General features: G+C 44.0%; 1 protein-coding gene and 1 long non-coding RNA gene across 5 annotated transcripts in view; both read left to right on the forward strand.

The window, feature by feature from the left end:
- The window catches only part of CNTNAP2 (contactin associated protein 2), a 2,222,175-nt gene that overhangs the window by 2,089,496 nt on the left and 107,789 nt on the right, over positions 1-24,890 (forward strand). The gene's annotated exons all lie outside the window — the stretch shown is intronic.
- On the forward strand, positions 13,662-24,493 carry LOC145524617 (uncharacterized). Its single transcript, XR_014067716.1, has 2 exons — positions 13,662-14,040; positions 20,404-24,493. It is a non-coding gene; the product is annotated as an uncharacterized LOC145524617 (long non-coding RNA).

Here is a 24,890-nt window from a genome sequence, read left to right on the forward strand (position 1 = left end):
TCAGTGGTGAGTGGGCTTCCCTGGTGGCTCAGCTGGTAAAGAATCCGCCTGCAGTGCGGGAGACCTGGGTTCGACCCCTGGGTGGGGAAGATGCCCAGGAGGAGGGAAAGGGTACCCATTCCAGTATTCTGGCCTGGAAAATTCCATGGACTATACAGTCCTTGGGGTCACAAATAGTTGGACACGACTGAGCGACTTTCGCTTTCACTCTCACTGCATGGCAAGGGCAGATACACAACATCCAGTCTGGCTCACTGTTCGGTCTGACTTGACTGTTTCAACAGTCCTTTCTGTCATCTCTGATCCTCCTGAATGACAATGCTCGATCTCTCACATGGCCTTCCCATCCCCTGCTTCCTTCTGTGTGTCTGCAGGTGTGTGGGATATAGAAGGGCATGGACAGCAAGATGTTATCACTTATATGTTCTTTAAACATCGTCACAAGGAGGAACACGGGTCATCGCTGGTCCTCCCTTGAGTTTGCAAGGGCTGCCGTCAACGGGCCTCCAGCCCAGTGTCCTGAGTCCGCCGGGTCCCTGTGTGCACGTCTGGCCTTGGATGCTAAGATCTGAGGTTGATGAACATATAGTCCCTCCTTGACCGAGGCAGTGCTTCCAGAGACCATCTGCCATGGTTGCCTTTGTTGTTCTGTCCTGCACTGGGGGGCCGGGGACAGAGCCCCGAGTCTCTGTCGTGTGCTCCCCCCTCCCCCTGACAGCTGCACGCTGGAATCTTCAGCTTCATCTCACGGTTTACTCCTCACAAGAGAAAGGCTGGGAGGAGCCGGACACCCATCCGCTCACTCTTCTTTTCTCTCCTGATGAGGCTGAGTGGCCAGGTGTTGGTGCAGAGCCCCCTGCACAGCAGGCTCCTCCCATAGCCCCGCATCGGGAAGCCGGGCAGGAGACCTTCTGCCCCTGTAAGCCCTTTGTCCGCTCTCCAGGCCAAAGCTTAGGTCCTCTCTCCCTCTGACCCTTTCCTTTTTCTCACAGTTTTCTTGGGCTTTTTAAAAAAAAAAAATAAGTCTTGCTTTAATTTGTTCTACCAGTTAGCGGTCTATCCCCAAAAAGAAGTACAGATAACACGCAGTTCCAACAGACACTTTTTCTCACTTAGCAAGTCAGCTAAGGCTTGAGGGCTCTGTGATACACCAGTCAGCTTCTTCCCAGGGCCATAGGGTTTCACAGACAAATTCACATCAAGCCAGTGGCGGAGAAACAGACAGTAGTGTGAACACTTGTCAAGCCTTTGTTCTTGCCTTGCCCACTAACATGCCATTGTCCAAATGAAGCTATTTGACCAAATCCAGAGACAAAGAGAAGAGAAACAGACTCGGCTTCCCCAGTCGTGGCAAGAGGGCATGGTTCCTGGGCAGGAGAGAGGATTCAAGGGATGTTGATGTTCCCTCCATCAAATCCTCCTGCAATTAAGAAAGAGCTTTATGTCTTTTCCTTGGTGGCTGGAAGAATGAGTGTTGCCTCTGCATCACAGGAACGTTCTGTGGCCTGCTTTGTCCTTGATGGCTTAAAACGTATGAGTAAAGGAATTTGGGGAAATCATTTATTCACTCAAAAGCATGTTGGCTGCTTATGTGTGCCAGGTGGTAGCGATGAAACAATGACTAAAATAGAAAATGCCTTTGATGTGAGGCATGTATCCTAGTGGTCATGAACAGACTGAGAAAATAATTGTGTGATGTGATGTCAGCCAGTGGTAAATGTGATGAAGAAAAACAAAGGATTCGGGGAAATGCTCTCAGAGGAGATGGGAAGAGGTGGGGTTTAGGCAGAGTGAGGGCAGTGATGTACAGACATCCAGAGGGAATGTGTCCCAGGAAGTATGGAAGGTGATGCAAAGGCTGGGAGGCTGAGGTGGAGGCATATGCCTGGCTCGTTCAAGGAACCACAAGAAACCCAGGGTGGCTGGACCACAGCAATGGCAGAAAGACAGACAGATAAAGCTAGAATGTCAGCCAGCAGCCAGACATTGGGTCGTAGACCATTATGGAGGTGAGGTGGGAAGCAGCAGAGAGTTCAGTTCAGTTCAGTCGCTCAGTCATGCCTGACTCTTTGCAACCCCATGGACTGCAGCATGCCAGGCTTCCCTGTCCATCACCAACTCCCGGAGTTTACTCAGACTCACGTCCATTGAGTTGATGATGCCATCCAACCATCTCACCTTCTGTTGTCCCCTTCTCCTCCTGCCTCAACGTCGATCCAATTGAGGTAGTTAAGAATTATCCACCTGCTGGGCACTGTGCTAACCACAGCAGGGGTGGGCGGGGAAGGGCAGGAGGGACTGAAGGGACCAACAGAATTTCCGCCGTAGAGACCAGATGGCGATCTAGCACTGAAACAAGCACGGGCACAGTGGAGAAGCAAGCGGGACAGGAAGGAAGAGCCCACAGTGTTTGGTGATAGATGGAAGGTGGTAGGTGGAAAAAAAGAGACCAAGATGGTTTCCCAGGATTTGGGCCCGAATAACCAGGTGGTGCTGTTTACCAAGAATGACACTGGGAGAGAAGTGGCTTGGGGACCAGGAGATAAAAATGAAGATTTCTGTTCTGGACAAGTTGCAGAGTGTTCTATGGATGTGCAGTCCCATGGTGCATGTCAGAAGCTGAACACTACCTGGAAGAATCCTCCCTTCTCCCACCTCCACCCCCTGCCCACCTCCCCAGGCAGATGGCGTCTTGGATTGACTAGGACACAGTCATTAGTCAGAAAGGCTAAAAAGAATAAAGCACCACCGGGAAATAATGCCAGTGCTATCTCCATACCATGGGGTACTGCTCAGTGACAGACAGGCTCAAACTACTGATACACAAAACCACTTGGATAAATCTCTAGGGAATTATTCTGAGGGAATGGCCAATCCCCAAAGCCTACACACCTAATGATTCCATTTACATGGCATCTTTGAAGTGGCAAAATTTTAGAAATAGAGGACAGCTTGGTGCTTGCCGGCAGTGGTGACAGGGGTGCGAGGGAGGGGGAAGGAGAAGCCAAGGGGGCTGTGGATACGAAAGGGGAACATGAGGAATCTTACCAGTTGGATTTGTTCATTATCTGCCTGCAGCGGTCAATGGCCAAGCCCACACAGGTGATCCAGTTGTATAGAATCAAATGTACACGCTCACACACACATTGATACAAAGTCTGAGTGCCAAGGTGAATTGTATCAAGCTCAATATCCTGACTGTGATATTCCACAATAGTTTTGCAAAATGTTTCCTTTGAGGAAAGCTGGGCAAAGGATATAAGAAACCTCTCTGTATTATTTCTATAACTGCATGCGATTTGATAGTTACCTCCACACAAATTTCAATTTTAGAGAAATAACGGAAGTAACAAATCTGTATGCCTCCTGAGAAATCTGTGGGCAGGTCAAGAAGCAACTATTAGAACTGGACATGGAAGAACAGACTAGTTCCAAATCGGGAAAGGAGTACGTCAAGGCTGTATATTGTCACCCTGCTTATTTAACTTATATGCAGAGTACATCATGCAAAATGCCAGGCTGGATGAAGCACAAGCTGGAATCAAGATTGCCGGGAGAAATATCCATAACCTCAGATATGCAGATGACACCACCCTTATGGCAGAAAGCAAAGAAGAACTAAAGAGCCTGTTGATGAAAGTGAAAGAGGAAAGTGAAAAAGGTGGCTTAAAACTCAACATTCAGAAAACTAAGATCATGGCATCTGGTCCCATCACTTCACAGCAAATAGATGGGGAAACAATGGAAACAGTGACAGACTTTATTTCTTTGGGCTCCAAAATCACTGCAGATGGTGACTGCAGCCAGGAAATTAAAAGACACTTGCTCCTTGGAAGAAAAGCTATGACCAACCTAGACAGCATATTAAAAAGCAGAGATATTACTTTGCCAACAAAGGTCCATCTAGTCAAACCTATGGTTTTTCCAGTAGTCATACATGGATGTGAGAGTTGGACTATAAAGAAAGCTGAGTGCCGAAGAATTGATGCTTTTGAACTGTGGTGTTGGAGAAGACGCTTGAGAGTCCCTTGGACAGCAGGGAGATCCAACCAGTCCATCCTAAAGGAAATCAGTCCTGAATATTTATCGAAAGGACTGGTGCTGAAACTCCAATATTTTGGCCACCTGATGTGAAGAACTGACTCATTGGAAAAGACCCTTATGCTGGGAAAGATTGAAGGCAGGAGGAGAAGGGGACAACAGAGGATGAGATGGCTGGATGGCATCACTGACTCGATGGACATGAGTTTGAGCAAGCTCCGGGAGTTAGTGGTGGACAGGGAGGCCTGGTGTGCTACAGTGCATGGGGCCGAAAAGAGTCGGACACGACTGAGCGACTGAACTGAACTGAACTGAACTGAATCAAGGTAAAAGAGGTTCTAGTCCACACTCTTCTCTGGACTCATTTATTCATGGGATGGTGTTTAGTGTCTAGAAGGGGCTGGTACCCAAGATTCTGCAGAAGGGTGATGGGCGAGGAGGAGGAAGACGCAGCCATCACACCCCCATCTCCTTATTTACCCATGACTTGCTTGCCTTTGCATTTTTTAACAGAAATGGCGAAAAATGTGGTAGATAACCTCCTACTCTTTTCAGAAAGAGTCCCTGACAGTCTCCTGCGTAGGATGTGGCAAAATTGATAAATGAACAAACGGCAAATAGTTAATTGAAATTCCTTCTCAGTTGCCTTCAGCTTTTATTATAATGATTAAAGAAGTAATAAAACACTGATGAGAATGCTTATTTAAGTGATAGGCAAGAAATGATATTTCTTGAAGAGAAGCAATTATATCTAATTTTTCATGTCCTAAAGAAAATTTAAGTCTTAACGTCCAAAATCTTTTCAAGGCTGAGGGAAGCCTTCTATTTAGAAGGAATTTCTCCTGTGAGTTATACTTAAGGTTACCTTTGCCTTCTTTTTTAATTGCATTGATAACTTTCATTCTTAGAAATCCATTTGGGTTTTTTTCATCATTACCTTCATACAATCATAGAAACATCCAAGATATGATTTAATTAAACCATAATCGTGTCACATCACAGCTAAGGAAAACAATGCTCACAAAGTTTAAGGGACAGGGCCAAGGTCATGTGGCAGTTTCATTCAACATCGTTTTCAAAGTAACACACAGTCAATGGCATGATTATCTTGGCTGGTCATGCAAATGTCATTAACAAATGCAATTAATAATTACAGCAGTGTAACCAAATGACACATTCTCAACATCCAGATAAAAGAGCTCCAAAAGTAATTCTTTTAATATAGTTTAGGCTGGAAGAGGAGATTTCATGGAGTGAAGATAAAGAATGCAGACTGTGTTGTCAGACGCCTGGAGTCAGCTGTCCCCTCTACTCCAGGAGCTACAGCAGGCTCCCTGCATGTCTGAGCTTCAGTTTTCTTAACTATAAACTGTAGGTAACAGTAATACTGATGTCTGATGCTTTCTTGTGAAGATCACAAATGGTATCATGAATGTAAAGCACTTATCACAGTGCCTACTCCACAGTCAGGGCTCAAGACATCTTAGGCAGCATTACTGTATCTAGTCTTGACTCTTAATCTATAAAAATAAAGCAAGGTCTGACCTCAATACCAAGTCACTCAGAAAAACAAGAAATCAATAAACATTGAAAACGTTGGGAAATGTTCAACTGAAAACAAAATCGATGGCATCATATCTCCACCTTTTTTCCCAAAATTAAATTATTTTTCATTAACAAAAACAAACCCCAGAAAAGTATTTATCATTAAAATTCAGTGAGAAAACATTAGTTCTGTTTTTATGACATTTTTAGTATTTGGTTAAACCAGATTGTCAAAAGCAGGGAATCTTTTTCTGTCGTGAATCTTCAGCTCACCTGTTTTTGACATACAGTGTGCATTTGTATACCCAATTATTTCTAAATAAGCAAACACTTTGAAAGCCAAAATCCCTCATACTATGGTATTTAGAAGCATTCCAGAAGACACAGAAAATTTAATCATACAATCAATCATCATTATTCATAGATTTCATATTTGAGAATTCATCTACTGTTTAAGATTTATCTATAAACCCAAAGAATTATCAGTGGTGACTCTGTGGTCATTTGCAGAGATGTGCAGAGCAGAAAAAAAAAAAAAAAAAGTGTCACCAACACCCACATTCCAGCAGAGGTGGACAAGGCAACACTGCCTTCTTGTTTCAGCTCTCTTACTGTAAACAATTCTCATTTTCATGGTCTACATAGTGCCACATCTTTTTGCACTTGGGGGCTTTTTATCGGTGATTTCACAGCTCAGAATGGCTCCGAATGAAGTGCTGAAGTGCTGTCTGTTGTTCCTAAATGCAAGAAGGCTTTGTGCTTCACAAAGCACATGGGTTAAATAATCATTCAAGCATGAGTTACAGGCTTTGGGCCATGAGTTCAATGTTAATGAATCAGCAGCATATGTTAAATAAGGCATCTTTACATAGAAACACACATAAAACAAGGTTACGTATTGACTGGTTGATGAAATGCTATGACCAGGGGCTCGCGGGAACCTCACCCTGTATTTCCCCTGGGAGCAGTATTTACTGCTCAGTATTTACTAATTCAGTGTTCACACTGACTACAGAAAGCATAAATACTGAGAATCAACTGCATTATGTTTAACCCCCTATCACATGACTGTGATGATGCATTAGATTTGTGTGATACTTGGCAATGTTAACAGCCCATCATAACTATTGTCACATATGATACCGTGGAGGTTAAGAAGAAAGGCATTCTTGCTCAGTGAAATAGAGTCACAGGTCCAACTGAGGTTACCTGGTAGGACTGGATCTTTTCCTTCGGGTCTGTGACATCTCATGGTTCCTCTCTCAGCACAATGATCAACAGGCCCTGAGCACTGCTTTATCTTAGGACCCACAGGGAAGGAGAACATGGAATGTTTGGGGAAGGGAGTCTGAGCTACAAAGATCCTTTCCACAGTCTTAGTAATGGCCTAGAATTTCAACCCTGGAGACCTTGAGGATTAACACATTGGGATGTAAAGAAATCAGGCCACCCTGCATTTGAATGGGGCTTCCCAGTTGGCACTCGTGGTAAAGAACTCACTTGCCAATGCAGGAGACATAAGAGACAAGGGTTCAATCCCTGGGTCGGGAAGATCCCCTGGAGGAGGAAATGGCAACCCACTCCAGTACTCTTGCCTGGGGAATTCCATGGACAGAAGAGCTTGGAATACACTGAAGGACAAAACAGAAAAACACAATGAAGAGTGGACGGAAGGAGCAGATTTAGCCGACAAGTTTGTGCTTTAGAGAATCCCCCAGCAGCTTTATGGCCGCATGTGGGAAGGCTGGCCTGCCTGCAGACTTTTCTGTAATAGTTGAAGAAAAAATAGAGAAGCCGTGGAAATACAAAATTTGTTTAGAAGAGTTATACATCTCTTAAAAAAATCAGTAGGATATGAATAATCCTGCTATTTTTTTAAAAAAGCACTAAATGTTTACAACAGGTATTCCATATGGCTGGCGTTTTCAGGCAGCAAGCGTGGCTGGACTTTTATTGTGACATCTCCATGCTCTGGAAATGGGGTAGACTGTTGTCTAAGATTTCTTTTCTGTTTTTAAATGTAGTTGTTAAAAACAAAGTGTGCTTAGGTAAGGAAGCTAAACTTCTCAAAGAAACTGTCAATAATGTTAAATTTGTAATTCAAGCTACTTCTCCCAAGTTAATTTTTTCTCAAACTCTAATTCTACCTTTAATGTCCATGAGGAATTAGCATCTGAAGTGTGAATTCAGAGGATAAAGCACAGTTGTAAATCAGAAAGAAGGCACCGTTCCGTTTTTCTGCCACTAGAGTCAACTTTATTTAACGATTGTCCTTCTGTCCCATTTGCAGTACCTAGGTAGATACAATGAGGAACAACGTCTGTTGAGTTTGCTAGAATCACCCTGCAAGTGAATACATACTTAAACCCCCCACTTGATAGATGAGGAAAGAGGTGCAGAGAATTTAAGTGACATGTGCCAAGTCACATAGCAAGCAGTGAAACCAGGATTTCAGGATGTGTCTTTCTGTGCTAGCTTGTCCATTCATTGTCTGTGCTTGTTTTATGAAAGAGAAAGGCCCTGGGAGAGAGACACAGTGTATTTATTTACCATCTTAAGCAGAGGATCACATCAATCTCTGATAACATCTCCTCTCCTCTTCCTCCTGCCCTCCATCTCCCAGTGTGGTTCCTATGTCCTCATCAGGGGCAGCCAGCAGGGTCTGCAGGCGTCTGGGACCCTGATGTAGAGACCCCCACACAGAAGGACCTGACTTCAAATGTCTAGTTCATATGGAAAGTGCAATAGGAGGGAGACGGGAGAGAAAATTCAACCAATAAGTACAGGCTCAACACAGCTCATATGCACAAACTAACTTTTGTGAGACTGATTCTTAAATATATTCTAAAATATTAAGTTTTTATCTATTTTTCTTATAATTAGTTGAAAGTGACAGTGAAAAGCAGAAGTGTTAGTTGCTCAGTTGTATCCGACTCTTTGTAACCCTATGAACTTCAGCCCACCAGGCTCCTCTTGTCCATGGGATTCTCCAGGCAAGAATACTGGAGTAAGTAGCCATTCCCTTCTCTAGTATTATTAGTTATATGAATCAAACCCTAAAACAAATAAGCTTTTTTAGTTCTTTTTTTAATAGTAAGATTATTTAACTTAAGTTAATTAATACTGAATTAACGGCAATATCAGGTACAAATGGAGTCATGTTGTTAATTTAAAAGAAAAGTGACCTAGTCTTGCGAATGACTTACTATCATGTGGCTTAATAGTTTGAAGGTTTGATTTTACAAACTTTATTTTAAAAATTTAATTAATTGACTTTAATTTTTAAAACAGTTCTAGGTTTACAGAAAAATTAACAAACAGAGAGTCCCAGGTACCCACTCACTGTTCCCCATGGGTGTACATAGTTTCCCCTGTTACTAGCATTTTGCTGCACCATAGTTATTTTTGGTGTTGTATACTTGCCACAACATAGTATGTTTGCTGTAAATGATGAAACACATTGGCACAATGTTTTTTAAATTTATATCTTATTTAGTTACTTGCTTTTGACTGTGCTGCGCAGGTTTTCCTATAGTTGTGGTGAGTGGGACCCGTTCTCTAGTTGAGATGCTTGGACTTCTTGCGGTGGGCTCTCTTGTTGAGGAGCATGGGCTCTCAGGCTTCAGTCGTTGTGGCTTCGCGGCTCTAGAGCACAGATTCAGGAGTTGTGGTACATGGGCTTAGTTGCTCCACAGCATGTAGTATCTTCCCAGCCCAGGAACTGAACCTGTGCCTCCTGCCTTGGCGGGAGAATTCTTTACAACTGAGCCACCCAGGAAGCCCCCTGATACAATATTATTAACTCAAGTCCATAGTTTGCATTAGGGTTCACTCTTTTTGTTGTGCATTCTACAGATTTTGACAAATGTATAATGAATGACTAGTCTCCACCGTTACGGTATCATTAGGACAGTTTAGTCTAAAAATCCCTTGGGTTCCAACTATACTTTCCTCCCTGCCCCCAACCCCTGGCGGAAACTGATCTTTTTTACCGTCTCCATGGTTTTGTCTTTTCTGGACTGTCACAGAGTTGGAATCGTACCCTTCTCAGCCAGGTGTCTTTTACTTAGCAGTATGCATTGAAAGGTCCTCCATGTCTTTTCCTGTCTCTATAGCTCATTTCTTTTTATTGCTGGATAATATTGCACCCTTATTTTCCTGAGTCAGGGGCGGGAGGATCAAAAAACTAAATTTGAGTAGTCATTATAGAAAAAAGGTAGCAAACAATAAAGAAAAACAATTATTCAACTTTGCTCATAATTGTATGAACTTCAGCAGCTCTTTGAATAGTTAACATCAATGGCAAGCTAGATGCCACCAATTAAGTGGTTCCATTTCATGCTGTGCATGCTGTCTGGAGCCTCCTTTTCTGACACATGTTTATAATCATTGTAACCCCAAAGCAACTATTTTTAACAAATATACATATATCCTCTTTAAGATCATGTAATTCTATTAAATTAAATTAGGAGGGAGCTTTCACACTAATAATTAAGTTGGTTTTGCATATTCTGTGGGTCTGTTCTGATTATGTGTTTCTTCATAGTCCTTAATCTATTTTTTAAATTTGTTGCAGTCATTTCTGTGCTATCTTTCCAAAAAAAAGTCAAGCAGAGCCAGTTCATCTGAAAACATTTCCACAGAAATTGAACACTTTTAAGGTTCAGAGAAATGACTCATTAAGCCACAATTCAATTAAATTTAGCAAGTATTTCTTGTACAACCACTGTCTGCTTGTGGTTGGCATAAGAGCCAAACTTCCTGTTCATGTTATTTTGACTATTTAATAAGAGCCGATTAAAATATCTTCTTCCGCAACAAAAGAAGGGAAAAAGCCCAACTGTGTGTGTTGAACTTGGAAGACAGGAGAGGAGCGATCTGAATGGAGAGTGAGGGGGTCTCTCACATGTGTGGCTCCCTTTCCCTCCATCTCCCCGATTTGCAGCATTTTCCACACCCGCGCCCTAAAAGACCCTGTCAATTCAGCACTTTGAAAAAACTCTGCTGCCCCCAAGTTCTTGGAAGGTCACCGTGCTTTACAGAGCTGCACATCGGTAGCATCATGGAGGAGAAACAACACATCTTTTCTCGAAAGAGGAGACTAAAGAGTGGAGAGAAAGGCTGGATGTTGACCCACACATGTGCTTTCAGGAGCAGAACCTCTCTGCTCTCGTCACTCAAGGTGACCTGAGTGAGACTCCGTGCCGCTATGACATCTACCAGGTATAGTCCTTGTGAGGGTTTTTGAAACAGATTTCCTACCCCCAGAGCGAAAGAGCAGAGATTTGAAGCCATCTTCAATTCCGGTACAGCCAATACATACCAATTGATGGTTATCGTCACCCACCTGCATTCACCCAGCTCCCAAAACTCTGATGCATGTTAGAGTCCCCCTTGCTTCCACTCATTGTGGTAAGCAAAAGGATGAATTAGACACGCATGTGCACACACACACACCATGGATTAGTCGAGAACAGAAACGTTCTCAGCAAACCCAGGTAGCATCAGAATAGTCAGCCAGCCATGCTGCTATCTGCCACATGGCACCTCCTAGGACAGCTTCCGCTGGCCGGGTCCCTTTGGTGAGGGCTGGATGGAGGCCTTGCTTGCCCTCTTTACCAAGATGAACTTCTTTACAGGACAATGCACACCGCAGACAGTTACTGCTGGGGGAGGCAGACACTGGGAGCACACTTCCTCTCCCCGCACACACGTCTGACATCAGCCGTAGAAACGTCGGTTGATGGTGAACCTACTTTCTCATACATGTTTCAAAGAAAAGAAAAAAACAAAGCGAAGTCACTCAGTCGTGTCTGACTCTGCAACTGCATGGACTGTAGCCCACCAGGCTTTTCTGCCCAGGGGATTTTCCAGGCAAGAACACTGGAGTGGGTTGCCATTTCCTTCTCCAATGCATGGAAGTGAAAAGTGAAAGTGAAGCCACTCAGTCATGTCTGACTCTTCGAGACCCCATGGACTGCAGCCCACCAGGCTCTTCCATCCATGGGATTTTCCAGGCAAGAGTACTGGAGTGGGTTGCCATTGCCTTCTTCAGGGAATCTTCCCAACCCAGGGATCGAACCCAGATCTCCTGCATTGCAGGCAAAAGCTTTACTCTTGAGCCACCAGAGAAGCCATACATGTTTCAAAGTGCACGTTATTTTTATATTTTTTACATTTCTTTCTTTGATGACAAACCTCAATTTTAAGATAATTCCTTTAATAATGATAAAAATTCAGGTGGCATTAGTGAAAATGTGTAATACATGTTGTAATTAGAATCTATTTTCAGTGTTCTATGCAGGATACAAATGAATTTGTTTAAATATTCACAGCATCCTAGACTTTTAAATATAGCAGCGTAATTGCATAATATAACATTTCTATATATCTGGTCTTAGTCATGTAAGGGGAGAGAAAATGAAATTTAAGCATGAAATAAAAATTAGAGGAAAGAACAAAAAAAACAATCTTTAGCTGAGATAAAAGGGTTTCCTTCTTTTAAACAAATCTTTGTACATAAGAGTTTTCACCTTCACGTGTAGAAATCAGAGCCCAACCCTCTCTGTCACATGGTAGAGAAGAGAGACCACACAGAAAATCAAGCTGATTAGCTGCTCTATTCTGTGCAGATTCTAACCTTAAATAGTTCTCGATGATGCTTCTGAGGAAGGAAAATAAAGCTGCAAGACATTCCTTTCTATTTTCAAAGCTTCCTGTATTCTGATTCCCATTGTGAAGGAGGGGGATGTGAAAACTAAACCCACTTTACAAGACTGAGGATGCTTATTCACTTTCTTCATGCTTATTTGAGAGAATCAGTGATCAGGTTTCAGAGTACACATTCCACAGGTATGCCTCCCATCTTCTTTGCAGATGGAATCTATACATGAAATTATTGCTGTGGATTCATTAAAGCAGAGGTTCATTTCCCGCAGTAATGGGGTCCCATTCCAGTCTTTTGTGTCAAACCCATCACTCAAATGGGCTGCAAAGGGATCCCACAGCGCCATCCTGCCTCCAAATGCAAGTGATCAATATGTCAGCTTGCAATGCGTTCCCATCTCTGAGGACCATCAATCGCCGCAGTTCGGAGAACCTTTTCGATCAGCCTTTTTTGGATATATACCTATGAGGATATTACTTCTGTGGCTGCACAAAGGAGAACAATTACTTACAATGGCTTTGGTGTCTCCCTAGTATCTTTTCTAGCTTCTTTTCAGGGAACTGACAGGCACAAGTCAGGCTTTACACTTACCCAGAGATTCTGGGGTATCAGTGTTCTGGTGCTACTGAGTCCCGTGGGGATGGGGTTGTGAGACTATCCAGTTGTGTATACACCTCCTCGAGGTATGGGCTTCCCTGGTGGCTCAGATGGTAGAGAATCTGCCTGCAATGTGGGAGACCCTAGTTCGAATCCTAGGTTGGGAAGATCCCCTGGAGAAGGAAATGGCAACCCACTCCAGTATTCTTTCCTGGAGAATCCCATGGACAGAGGAACCTGGCGAGCTACGATTCATGGAGTCACAAAGAGTCCAACATCATTAAGCGACGGACACTCACTTTTCAAAGAGCAGGGAGCCTTGGTATCGAGAGACACACTTCATCCACCACAGACTGAATTAAAAGGGGCAGTTAACAGTAGTAAAAGAAGTATGTAGATAACTTTGTATTGAAGTAGTAAATTTTAAAGGTCAAGAGAAGAACATAAAAATCGAAACAGCTTTTGAAATCTCAGAAGAAGCAGTACTGAATTTTATTTCCCTCTATTGATTTCACCACTGTGAGTGGTACCTGGATGGCAAAGAGAGCTTCAACAGCAGCAGCGTTAACATTTTATGTTTTAGTCCTAGGGGGAAAAAAAAACTAAAACGTGTCCCAGGTCAGTAGTAGCTCAGACCAGAAAACCCAAGAGCGATTTAGTTTTCCTGCAAAAGATAGGTTCTCACAAAAAGAAGTTTACCAAATTCTATAAGAGTTAAGGAGGATTTTCCTCTCCTCTTGCCTGGAAGGACTAAGGCAAGCTTACTCAGTTGAGCTATTAGGATAAATGAAGTCTGTGGGTCAGGAAAAAACTCCTGGAGTTTCATTTTCAAACCAGTTTAGATCATCAGATTACTTATAGTCACAGCACAGAAAGTCCAAATTTCTACAAGTTCTACGTTTTTCATCTGAAGTTCAAGATAGGTTAAAGCTGATGTATTTTAACAGGAAAACATGTGCCTCTGATTTTAAATGTTTGCAATGATAAGTTTGATGCTGTAGTGACAATGAGCAGCCACTAAGCAAGCTTGTGTGCATGCAAAGTCGCTTCAGTCATGTCCGACTCTTTGTGACTCTATGGACTGTAGCCCACCAATCTCCTCTGTCCATGGGATTCTCCAGGCAAGAATACTGGAGTGGGTTGCCAGGCCCTCCTCCAGGGAATCGTCTGAACCCAGCAATCAAACCCACGTCTCTTAAGTCTCCTGCATTGGCAGGCGGATTCTTTACCACTAGCACCACCTGGGAAGCCCCAAGCCCAGCTTAGATGACAGAGAACTGGTTTCAGAAAGAGAAGGGAAGCTGAGTGTCTTCAGCCTGGAGAAGGGAGAAGATAGTGGTTATAACATTGTGTTAGTCAGGGGTCTCGCTCTGCCTTTTGAGACTCTTGAGTGGGGAGATTCAACCTCATCTGAAGCTAGTGAACCAGGGGGTGCTGCAGGGCACCCCAGCCACACCTGCAAGTCAGATGCTTCTTGGGTGGATCAAAAACCATCTACTTGCTTTCCCGTCCTTCTCCTGGAACCCCAGCGTCTAGTCTCAGTGTGTGTCTACACCACGCTGGGCTCCCCTCTGGTTGATGTGAGGCATGGAACAGGTGGGACTTTGGGGCTAACAAGTGGCAGATGGTTGTAACTGCCTGAGCCACCTACGCTGGCAAATCGTCTTCTTTATTTGTGTACAATTTCCCCCCAATTCTGATGTGAGTAGAGATTTTTTTCCCCGATGGAGCACAGTTGTATGGCCACCATGATTCACAAAAATATTTAAGAAAAAGTGACGAAAACCCACCAACTGAACTTGAGTTAATTGGTCTAGTCCTTTATAACTCTCCACCACCGCTCAGCACGCACACACGAACACAAACCAGTCTTTAACGTGGTATTTTCTCTGTGACAGTGAAGGCAGCATAAAATAGTGAAAAAGAAAACTGAAGTCAGATAGAGCTTGGCTTGACTTGCAGATCAGCCCCCTGCCTTGCAAGGTGACTCCTGGTAGGTGGTTCTCTCTCTGAGTTTTAGGGGCTTGTGATCAAATTGATGGTAATAGATGTAAAGAACTTGGCACAGCAGGTGGTTAAAGCCACTCGACAAATGGAGGATAAACAAAGAAACAGCTCATGAATCCGCCTATAGCCGATCCCAGAAATGCCTTATTAACCTTTGAGATGCACCCCCAGGCTTCACCCAAAAGTACAAGACATTGCTGGCAAGATGCGTGATGGTTTCCATCTCACATTTTTCATTCTCTCATTTCTAATAGAGTCTTAAAAAAAAAAAAAAAAAAGCCGAAAAGCAGCCTAGATGTTTGTGAAAGAGGAGAAGGCATGGCTTGACATGACCAAAGGTCGAGTTGACATTAGGATTCTCAGGCTTCCAAGTTTCAGGTTTAGGATCTCAGCATCTTTGGTCTGGGGTGGGGGCGGAGAAGGCGAGCAGAAGGTGTTTCCTACTGTTCTAATCTGTGCCGAGGCTCTCCCCACTCAACAAAGCCCTCTATGCAGGCTTCCCGGCCATGGCTTTCATCCCAAGCTCTCCAAACTCAGAAGACACACTGATACCCATCTCTGCCAAAAGGAATAAAAATCATTTTTTAGTCCAGAAAATTTGTTGTTTTCTATTCACACATGCAAGAGATACTCTTTAAGCTCCACCTAATTAAATATCAAGCTTATGTGTAATTAACCTCAAAATAACAATTAAACATTTTACCTAGGAAGACGAATTCATTTTCTGGTTATCAGTTTTGGTAAACAATACAGCTCTTGTAACAATTCTGAACTAATTAAAAATTGGAGAATTCTATACAAAGCTATCATCTTTCCTTTAAAGAGTGAAGAAGCGAATCTTTGTGTTATTTAAAAACAGTTTCAGCATGAAAGCTTTTATTTTATATCTGTTTCATGTTTTAAATTGTCTAGGTATCAATGCATCTGTGTGTTGATCACTCAGTGGTGTCCGACTCTTTGCGACCCCATGGACTGTAGCCAGCCAGGCTCCTCTGTCCATGGAATTATCCAGGCTAGAATACTGGAGTGGGTTGCCGTTCCCATCTCCAGGGGATCTTCCCGACCCAGGGATCAAACCTAGGTCTCCTGCATTGCAGGCAGATTCTTTACCGTTATTAATTAATGGCTATCTAAGGACTGCAAGGAGATCCAATCAATCCATCCTAAAAGAGATCAATCCTGGGTGGTCATTGGAAGGACTGATGTTGAAGCTGAAACTCCAATACTTTGGCCACCTCATGCGAAGAGTTGACTCATTGGAAAGGACCCTAATGCTGGGTGGGATTGGGGGCAGGAGGAGAAGGGGATGACAGAGGATGAGATGGTTGGATGGCATCACCAACTCAATGGACATGGGTTTGGGTAGACTCCAGGAGTTGGTGATGGACAGAGAGGCCTAGCGTGCTGCAATTCATGGGGTCGCAAAGAGTCGGACACGACTGAGCGACTGAACTGAACTGAAGGTCTTAATATTACTTAAGAATGAAGTAATTACAATTTTTGCTAACATAATGATTTCTTCTGACATATACCATTTTAAAATTCCACAAAATAGAACACTTTAAAAATTCATGATTACCTTCTCATGTAGTTGAATACAATTATATGTATGTATGAGTGTATGTGTCAATTTTAAACAACTTTATAAACAGTGATGATTTAATTAAATCATAAAAATAACGTAGGAAATTTAGAAACTCTTAAGTCATAAGAAATTTGGCACTGGTCTTGTACAAACCAAATTGTGGTGCTGATATTATCATCATAAGGGTAAACTAGATTTTAAAGGCTCTCAATAATGCTCAAGGTTCTTCATTTACTTGAAAGGAGCCTTTTCTTCTTATCTTGTAACAATAGTAACAAAGGCTATTTTGTAAATATAGTTTTCAGTGTCCACAAAAGAAATGCAAATCACTTAATATTTTTCTTTCTGTCTTTTAGATATTTTTGGCAGGTAGTCCAAAATAAAAATTCTTAAAGCACATGCATAATGACAGGATAATTATTTTGATTAATTAATTTTTAAAGCTTCCCAAGAGAGAAAAAGAGGCAGAAAGGAACAGGAAAAAAAAAAGAAGTGAGGGAGCCAACTTCAGACAGTTAAGAAATTACCACTGTGAAGAGCAAATATCCTTCCTCTGCCAGAAGAAAAGATAAAAGTTTTGATTCAGGAAAACCCATTTTGATGTATGTTTGCCTGCAAGAGATAGTTATTACAGCTGGTTTAGATAATTATTGGGGCCTTGAAAATTTTATCAAGGGACATATCATAAAGTCAGCATGTATTAATCCTCACAGTACAGAAATGGAGAGAGAGGTGTCTACAAAAGCAAGTGCTCTCTGTTTTAGGCAGACAGGATAATCTCCTGCTGTTTCTCCCCCTCTGGTCTCTAAGGCATCTCTCAAATGAAAAATTGTGTTCATGTCCAGAGTTCCCCAAAGCAGCCACATCAGTTCAGAATTACCCCAGGTGAAACTGCCACTTAAGTTAGTGATGTGGGAAAGCAGGGGTTTATCCCAGAGCATGTGCACAATTTAGGTCCACGAGACCCCCTGAGAGCTGCAGGGCCAGTGCTGGCGCAGCCTCACTGGAACCCTCAGGACTTAATCAACAGCAAGCCAGACGATACCTTCTGACTCCAGAAGACTGGGCACAAGGCAGCTCTCAGGACCAGAGACAAGACTAGTAAGGAAGTTCTAACACAGTTTAGAAGTAGCGCCCAAGTCATAGTTCACCCAAAGACCTTCTGAGACATCACCCAACTGTGGTATGACTGTGTTGCACGCTAAGTTGCTTCATTCACGTCCAGCTCTTTGCAACCCCATGGACTGTAGCCCACTAGGCTTCTCTGCCTTTGGGATTCTCCAGGCAAGAATACTGGAGTGGATAGCCATGCCCTCCTCCAGGGCATTTTCCTGACTCAGGGATCGAACCCAGGTCTCCTGTGTCTCCTGCATTGCAGACTCTTTACCACTGAGCCACCAGAGAACGGTTTATTTGGAGGTAAATCTTTAAATCAGCCAAACGGGTTAAAAATGCTTCTTGAAGGAATTCCCAGGCAGTCCAGTCATTAGAACTCTGCTCCTTCACTGCCGAGTCTCGAGTTCAGTCCCTGGTCAGGAAGCTAAAGATCCCACAAGCCTTATGAAGCGGTCAAAAAGAAAGAAAGAAAGAAAGAAAATACTTCTAGAGAGGGGAAATAGGAGGCAGAACAGAGAAAATTGTAACTATTACTAACAGTCCTTAAAGAACTACTTGTTTAAACTTTTTTTTTAACATGTTTTAAAAGAATGAGTAGACGTAGCCAGGTGAAGAGAGAGGAAAAACAGGGGGAAGAAAACAAGTGGAGAAAAGAGCCTGGTGTGTGAGGACCGAGGGAAGCCCTTGTCCTGCCCACAGGGAGCAGCAGGAGGGCCAGCTGCATGTCCACCCAGGACACAGGGTACGTTTGGCGACACGTGTCTGCTTTGTTTATCGTGGCCCCCAGACGCCTTCAACAGCTTTTTTCTCACCAGCCGCCTTGGCATGTGACCCCCAGCACTTGGCTCCCCTCAGCCACCCGTTTCTGCCTCCTTCCAGCAGCCTTATAACATCTCCGGCTATCTCCGCTCCATCACGGCGGCCCAGATCAAAAGACGTATCGATGGAGGGCATGATCTGAAGGTTTGCTGTGCCCTGGAAACTCACACAATGATGATTAGTCTTTCATGAGTTTGAGTAGACTCCTGGAGCTGGTGATGGACAGGGAGGCCTGGCGTGCTGCAGTCCACGGGGTCGCAAAGAGTCAGACACGACTGAGCAACTGAACTGAACTGAGTGGGCTTTTAGCTTAAGCAGCTCCTGATGAATACAGAATGCTTTGTGAACAATCAGCAGAGGAATAGTTTTCCATTTATTAACTAAGAAAAAAGATTTCAACACATTCTGGAAAGCTAACACTAAATGATAATAATCACCAATGGAACTGTTTGGACGCTGAATGTAGAGTGATGCAAAGAGGAAAAAAAAATCTCCCCTACCCTTAATGTTCTTACTAAAAGACCTGTGTCCTTGAATTAACCTTGACAGGATTGTGTAGGAATAAAGGATATTTTTTTTCAGGAACACACACTTAAAGATGGCAAGGTAATAGAAGAGGGAAATGCCGCTCCCACTGTTTTTGCTGAATTGTTCTCTTTTGCAAACACAGCAGAAGTGCTCAGTGAGATTTTCCAGAGGAAATCCTTGACATTGGAGTTTTAAAGCCTTGTTGTTGTTCAGTAGCTCAGTCATGTCTGACTTTTTGCGACCCCATGGACTGCAGCACGCCAGACTTCCCTGTCCATCACCATCTCCTGGAGTTTGCTCAAATTCATGTCCATTGAGTCGGTGATGCCATCCAACCACCTCATCCTCTCTTTTCCCCTTCTCCTCCTTCCCTCAGTCTTTCCCAGAATCAGAGTCTTTTCCAGTGATTCAGCTCTTCATATCTGGTGGCCAAAGTATTGGAGCTTCAGCTTTAGCATCAGTCTTTCCAGTGAATGTTCAGGGTGGTGGAATAGTCAAATTCATAGAGACAGGAAATGGACTAGGGGTTACCATAGCCTACGGGGAGGAGGCCATGGGGAGTTAGTGTTTCATGGGAACAGAGTTTCAGTATGGGAAGATAAAGAACATTCTAGAGATGGATGGTGGTGATGGCTACACAGTAGTGAGAATGTACTTGGTACCACTGAACTATACACTTAAAATGGTTAAAATAGTAAATTTCATGTTATATATATTTTACCTCTTTTTTTAAAAAAAAATGGACATTTTCCTCCTCTGGGCCTCAGTGAGATCATCAGGACAATAAATGTGTTAGAACAGATGGTCTCCCAGGATACGTCCAAGTCTGTGAGTCTGTTTGTCTGAGACACCCTCTCCATCCTCATGGGGTACAGCACCAATTTGGGGAGATGTGATGTGTGAATAAAAAGATAAGCTCTTGCTAGTTAACTTCCTAAGTACTCAGTTCATGATAAAGACAGGAATATGTATTCCTCAGGGGGGAACAGAGCAGAATTGCGGAGGCCAGCTTTGGGGACAATGTTCTGTCTGAAAAAGATTCAGGCTTCATCTTGGGTCTTCAGGCAGTTTCCGTCTGCACCTGAGAGTCACATCTTCTCGTCCATCCTCCGCTCACTTCCTCCCAGGTTTTCCCACCTTCTCTCCATCAGTTACTCCCTCTGTGTCCTGTATCCTTGTTGGCTCTTTCTTCCTGGCATGGAACCTGTGCCAGTTTCCCTACAGACCCCAGGTCTACGTCTAGTTACTGCCTTCCCTTCCCCGACACACTAGTTTTATGAGAACCACCTCTGCTTCCTCACCTTCCAGTTATTCCTCAACCCCCCACAATATTTAACTCCCCCCCCGCCCCCATCACTCACTGGTGGCTCAGTCGGTAGAGAGTCTGCCTGCAGCACAGGAGACCTTGGTTCAATCCCTGGGTTGGGAAGATCCCCCGGAGAAGGAAATGGCCACCCACTCCAGTATTCTTGCCTGGAGAATCCCATGGACAGAGGAGCCTGGTGGGCTACAGTCCAAGGGGGTCTCAAAGAGACACGCTCACTCTCATCCCTCCACGAAAATCGCCCTCACTCGTGCTTCGCCATGATCTTATAACTATTCAACCAAACAGATACCTTTCCACCTTGTCTTATCTCTGCCAGTTCTCAGCACTGGGTCCTGTGGACCCAGGGCCATCCATGGTGGATGACTTCGGGGGCACCACCCACATAGACGGGGGTCCGATTGGTGCCCCCAGGAGCTGTGCACTGTGTCACTGTGCCCTGCTTGAACCTCCATCCCTCCTGAAAACCTCTCCTTGGTCTTCTCTGAGATGTGTCTTCCCTGGCTTTTCCACGTCTCCTTGCCCTTCCTTAGTCTCTCTCCAGAGTCTTCTTCCCCTGCCCACCTTAAAGTCCAGTCTGACCATGGGTTCCCTTCTTGGCTGTCTTCTCTTCCACTCTGGACAACGCCCTGGGCAAAGCCCATCTGCCAGTGTGCTCAGCCCCTCCCGCTCCCTGCACAGACTCCCTCCAGTCTGTCCCTCCAATGCTGACCTCTCTCTTGGATTCAAACCATCATTCAGAACTGTCTCATCTTCTTATTCCTGTTATCCAAGGGTGCAAACCTCCCTCGCTTTTATAACAACCAAAATGGAGCTTTTCTTTCTCTCCTGAACCTGCCACTCCTCCAAATGAACCTCTCCAAGCCAGCGGCCCCACCCTCTGCCCATTCGCCCGGGTCAGAAGCCTTGCTCAGTCAGTGGCGGGTGAAGACACAGGCTCAGGTGTCAGACCCACCTGAGCCCAAGCACAGAGCCACGCCTCACTCTGGGTGTGACTTTGGAAAAGTCACTAATCTCTCAGGTCTGCGCCCTTGTCTGTGAGAGGCGGGAAAGGTGTCTATCGTGATGGGTTTGCAGAAGGATTTAGTAGGATGTTGTATGTGAAAGACTTAGCTCCAGACCTGTGACGTCGAAAGCACTTGATACCTGGTCATTGTCTCCTTCTCAGCCTCATTCCTAACTCACCACCGGTCACCACAGTGAAGTTCAGCTCTGTCATTTCTCTGGAATCGGTCCTATCTTCTCATTCCCAAGACGAGTGTCTGAGTTCAGACAACCCTGGGTTACTGTAGTAGGTGACTGAGTCATCTCCTCACCTCTGGTCCTCTACCACACCATTGCACCCTCTGCATGGCTGCCAGGATAACTGTTTCTGCAACAGGAATCTGATCCTATCACTTCTCTGCTCAGAATACTTGACTGCTTCTCCATTGCCCCCAGTGGAAAGCACAGACTCCCTAGAGTGGCCGTGCAAGGCCTGGCCCTGCCCACTTATCCTGTCATCCCTGCCATCATCTCCCCAGCACACTCTCAGCTTCTGCCGCACCAAACCATCAAGATTCAAGTGTCACTGCCTCTGGAAACCCTCCACAGTCCTCTAGGCTCAGACAGGTGTCCTTGTAGCACCCTGGCCAAGTATCTAGCACAGCATTGTGAGTTACAGACTGCACGTTTCTTCAAGGAAGGGCCGTGTCCTTCGGGTCTCCATCCCTTGCAGTAGTCAGGACAAGACCTTGCATGTGGTATGCAATATGTAAGTGGTAAATAAATGAGTGAATGAATGAATATGCACTTGAATGGATAAACAGAGAAATAAAGAGTATAGGAAAATGGATAAAGATGGAAATGTTGAGGTTATGAAGTTGGATGCCCGAGATGCTTGTTCTTAAAATTTCATCGTTGGTTGTTCTTATAATTTCATCATTAAATGCTTATAAAGTATATTGTCCTAAGACCATTGACTGTCTTTACAGGCATCCTCCCTACACCTGATCCCACTCTTCCAGCCAGGGTTGTTTAGTGCGTCACACTCTGGGTTATAGTTAGATTATGCTAGTCCTCCTGTGGAAGTCATCTTGTTCTTCTAACTGTGGAAACTTTACTCATTCTTTAAAGTTCATATCGAGACTCACCTCTCCTAATCAGTATTTCTAGAAAAGGTGAAGCCTTTTGCCTGAGCTGACTTCCTAGGACTCACATTTTGCCTGCCTGCTCTAAAAAGAGCTTCACTGAATAATGTAAATGGTATGGTCTTTAGGGAAAGTTGGAACAAGGTTTTAACCCAGCTCCAGTCCTTATATAAAGTATGAGACCTTGGGAAAATCCCTTAGCCCTTCCAGGTTTTAGGTTCCTGATTTGCTTGTTCAGATGAGGATAACAAAGCACATCTTTTAGGAGTGTTGCGAAGACTGGCAGAATCATTTTGTATAGTGCAAGACCTATAGTGGCCATTTGACCAATATTAGTTTTCTTCCTACTGGTTCTCGCTTATGCACTTCTCTGGAAATTTCCTCTTCCTTTCTGGACCTGAGATGCCAGCCAGACCTCTCTCAGCTGAACTCCTGGTCCTGATCTCTTCTAGGCTGCCCTGCATCTATCTAAAGCATGATGCCAAAAGGCTGCAATAATGACTCATTCTCATAGATTATCATTACACCCTTGGAAGAAACATTTGCATGTTTCTTGCATTATTGGCAAGTTTTCCTCAGTTTTGGTCGTTGACTTACAGGTATATATTTATTTTTTGGCTGCCCCTATGGCTTGTGGGATCTTAGTTCCCTGACCAGAGATCGAACCTGTGCCCCCTATGTTGGAAGCACTGAATCTTAACTATTGGATCACCAGGGAAGTCCTACAGGTATATATCAGTGAGCAGAATCAGCTGTATCAGTGAGTTCATGGGCTGTTTGATACCAATACTTGACTGGGACAAACACTGGGACAGTCCTTGCAAATACGCAGCCAGTGAGCTGACTTTTAGAGATATAGGTGGCCTATTAATTGGTCCATCTTCCCATATGGGCAGCTCCACAGAATACAGACAGTGTGAACTCAGCATCAGAAGACTTTAATTAGAGTTCATGGTTTACTACTGGCCATAGAATTTGGGCCAAAGCATAATCTCTGGTGTTAAGTCCCTGTGGATGGAATTCACAAGCTTTATTGCCCAACCATATTTAGTGGACCTTCAGCCATGCCCCGGGCTCACCTCTGGACTCTCCAGCTGAAACATCCCCCATCCCTCTGCCCACCCTAGTGGGAGCCCAGCCTGCAATGCCCACATTGGACTCTATCTCCTTCCCTAGCCACTTCTGACTCCCAGAGCACGTGTCTCTCAACCACACGTGGTCCTTTGTGGCCCTGCTCTGTTGTGTGACAATTTCCTGTGTGCCTGTCAAGTCTTCTTGGCAGATTTCATCTCAGTCATCTTTGTGCCCCTACAGGGGTGTATGCCGAGAGAGGCACATAGTAGGTACTCAGTAAACACCTGTGAATACACTGACCTACCAGGCAGAGAAGAGGAGGTGGACAGTCAGCACCCCGAGACCTGGGAGAAAGGCCATCTCCTCCAAGACTTGAAGAGCTGGCCGGCTGATTCAGCAGGAACTCCCGGGGTCCATCAGCTGCAGAACTTGGCACAGTTGCAGCTGAAGTTTCTGCTGAGTAGGGTCATAAATATGTAACCTGAGAAGATAATGATGAGAATGGCTCCTTCTTTTTCACATCCTAGACTCCAGAACAGAAATATGCGCCACCACATCTAGAGTATAATATCAATGTATTATCCAGCACTGTGAATATAAGAAAAGCACATTTTCCGGAAAGTGTCCTTGTTCATCTTGAAGTAGTGGGTAGAGAATGACCTTTTAGAGGGCTGGGACAAAGCCCAAAGTGCTACTAAATTGGAAACCTGTTTAATGGCTGAGACAGCTTACCTCCTGATCAATTATGGATGCGGTACCATTTCAAGATTACATTATGAAGGAAGCATGTCACCAAGTGTGATCAATGGATGGAATGCGAGTCTTGGCTGCATCCTTTTACAACAAATAAACTGAGGATTGAAGACAAATTTGCGATCACTTTCGGTTGAGTAAAATAAAACCTGTTTAGCAAATTCTTTGGATTTGTGGACTGCCTAAGAATCTACAAGTCTGCAATGTCCCTTCTCCAGATACATTCAAAGGGTAGGAGAGAAGTCATGTAAAGCCTAATGCTTGACTTCTTGCCTCAATTTCTAACCAAAACTAAAAAGGAAAAGAAAGTTGACTCAAAGAAAGAAGTTGCATTGTAAGTAAATAACGTCCAAAAACCAAAAGAGAGAACATAAAAGAAGAGAGGTTATTTTTTTTAACATGTTATCAGTATGCTGAAAAAAAAAAAAAACCCCAACTGTCTCTAGTAATTCAGATTGCTAGGAGATCAAACCAGTCAATCCTAAAGGAAATCACTCCTGAATATTCATTGGAAGGACTGATGCTGAAGCTGAAACTCCAATACTTTGGCCACCTGACTCGAAGAACCAAGTCATTGGAAAAGACTTGGAAAGATTGAAGGCGGGAGGAGAAGGGGACGACAGAGGATGAGATGGTTGGATGGCATCACCAACTCGATGGACATGAATTTGAGCAAGCTCCAGGAGTTGGTGATGGACAGGGAGG

Source organism: Giraffa tippelskirchi, chromosome 10 (assembly GCF_054371585.1).
Source record: "Giraffa tippelskirchi isolate mGirTip1 chromosome 10, T2T-mGirTip1v1.2.pri, whole genome shotgun sequence".
Classification (NCBI taxonomy): Eukaryota; Metazoa; Chordata; class Mammalia; order Artiodactyla; family Giraffidae; genus Giraffa; species Giraffa tippelskirchi.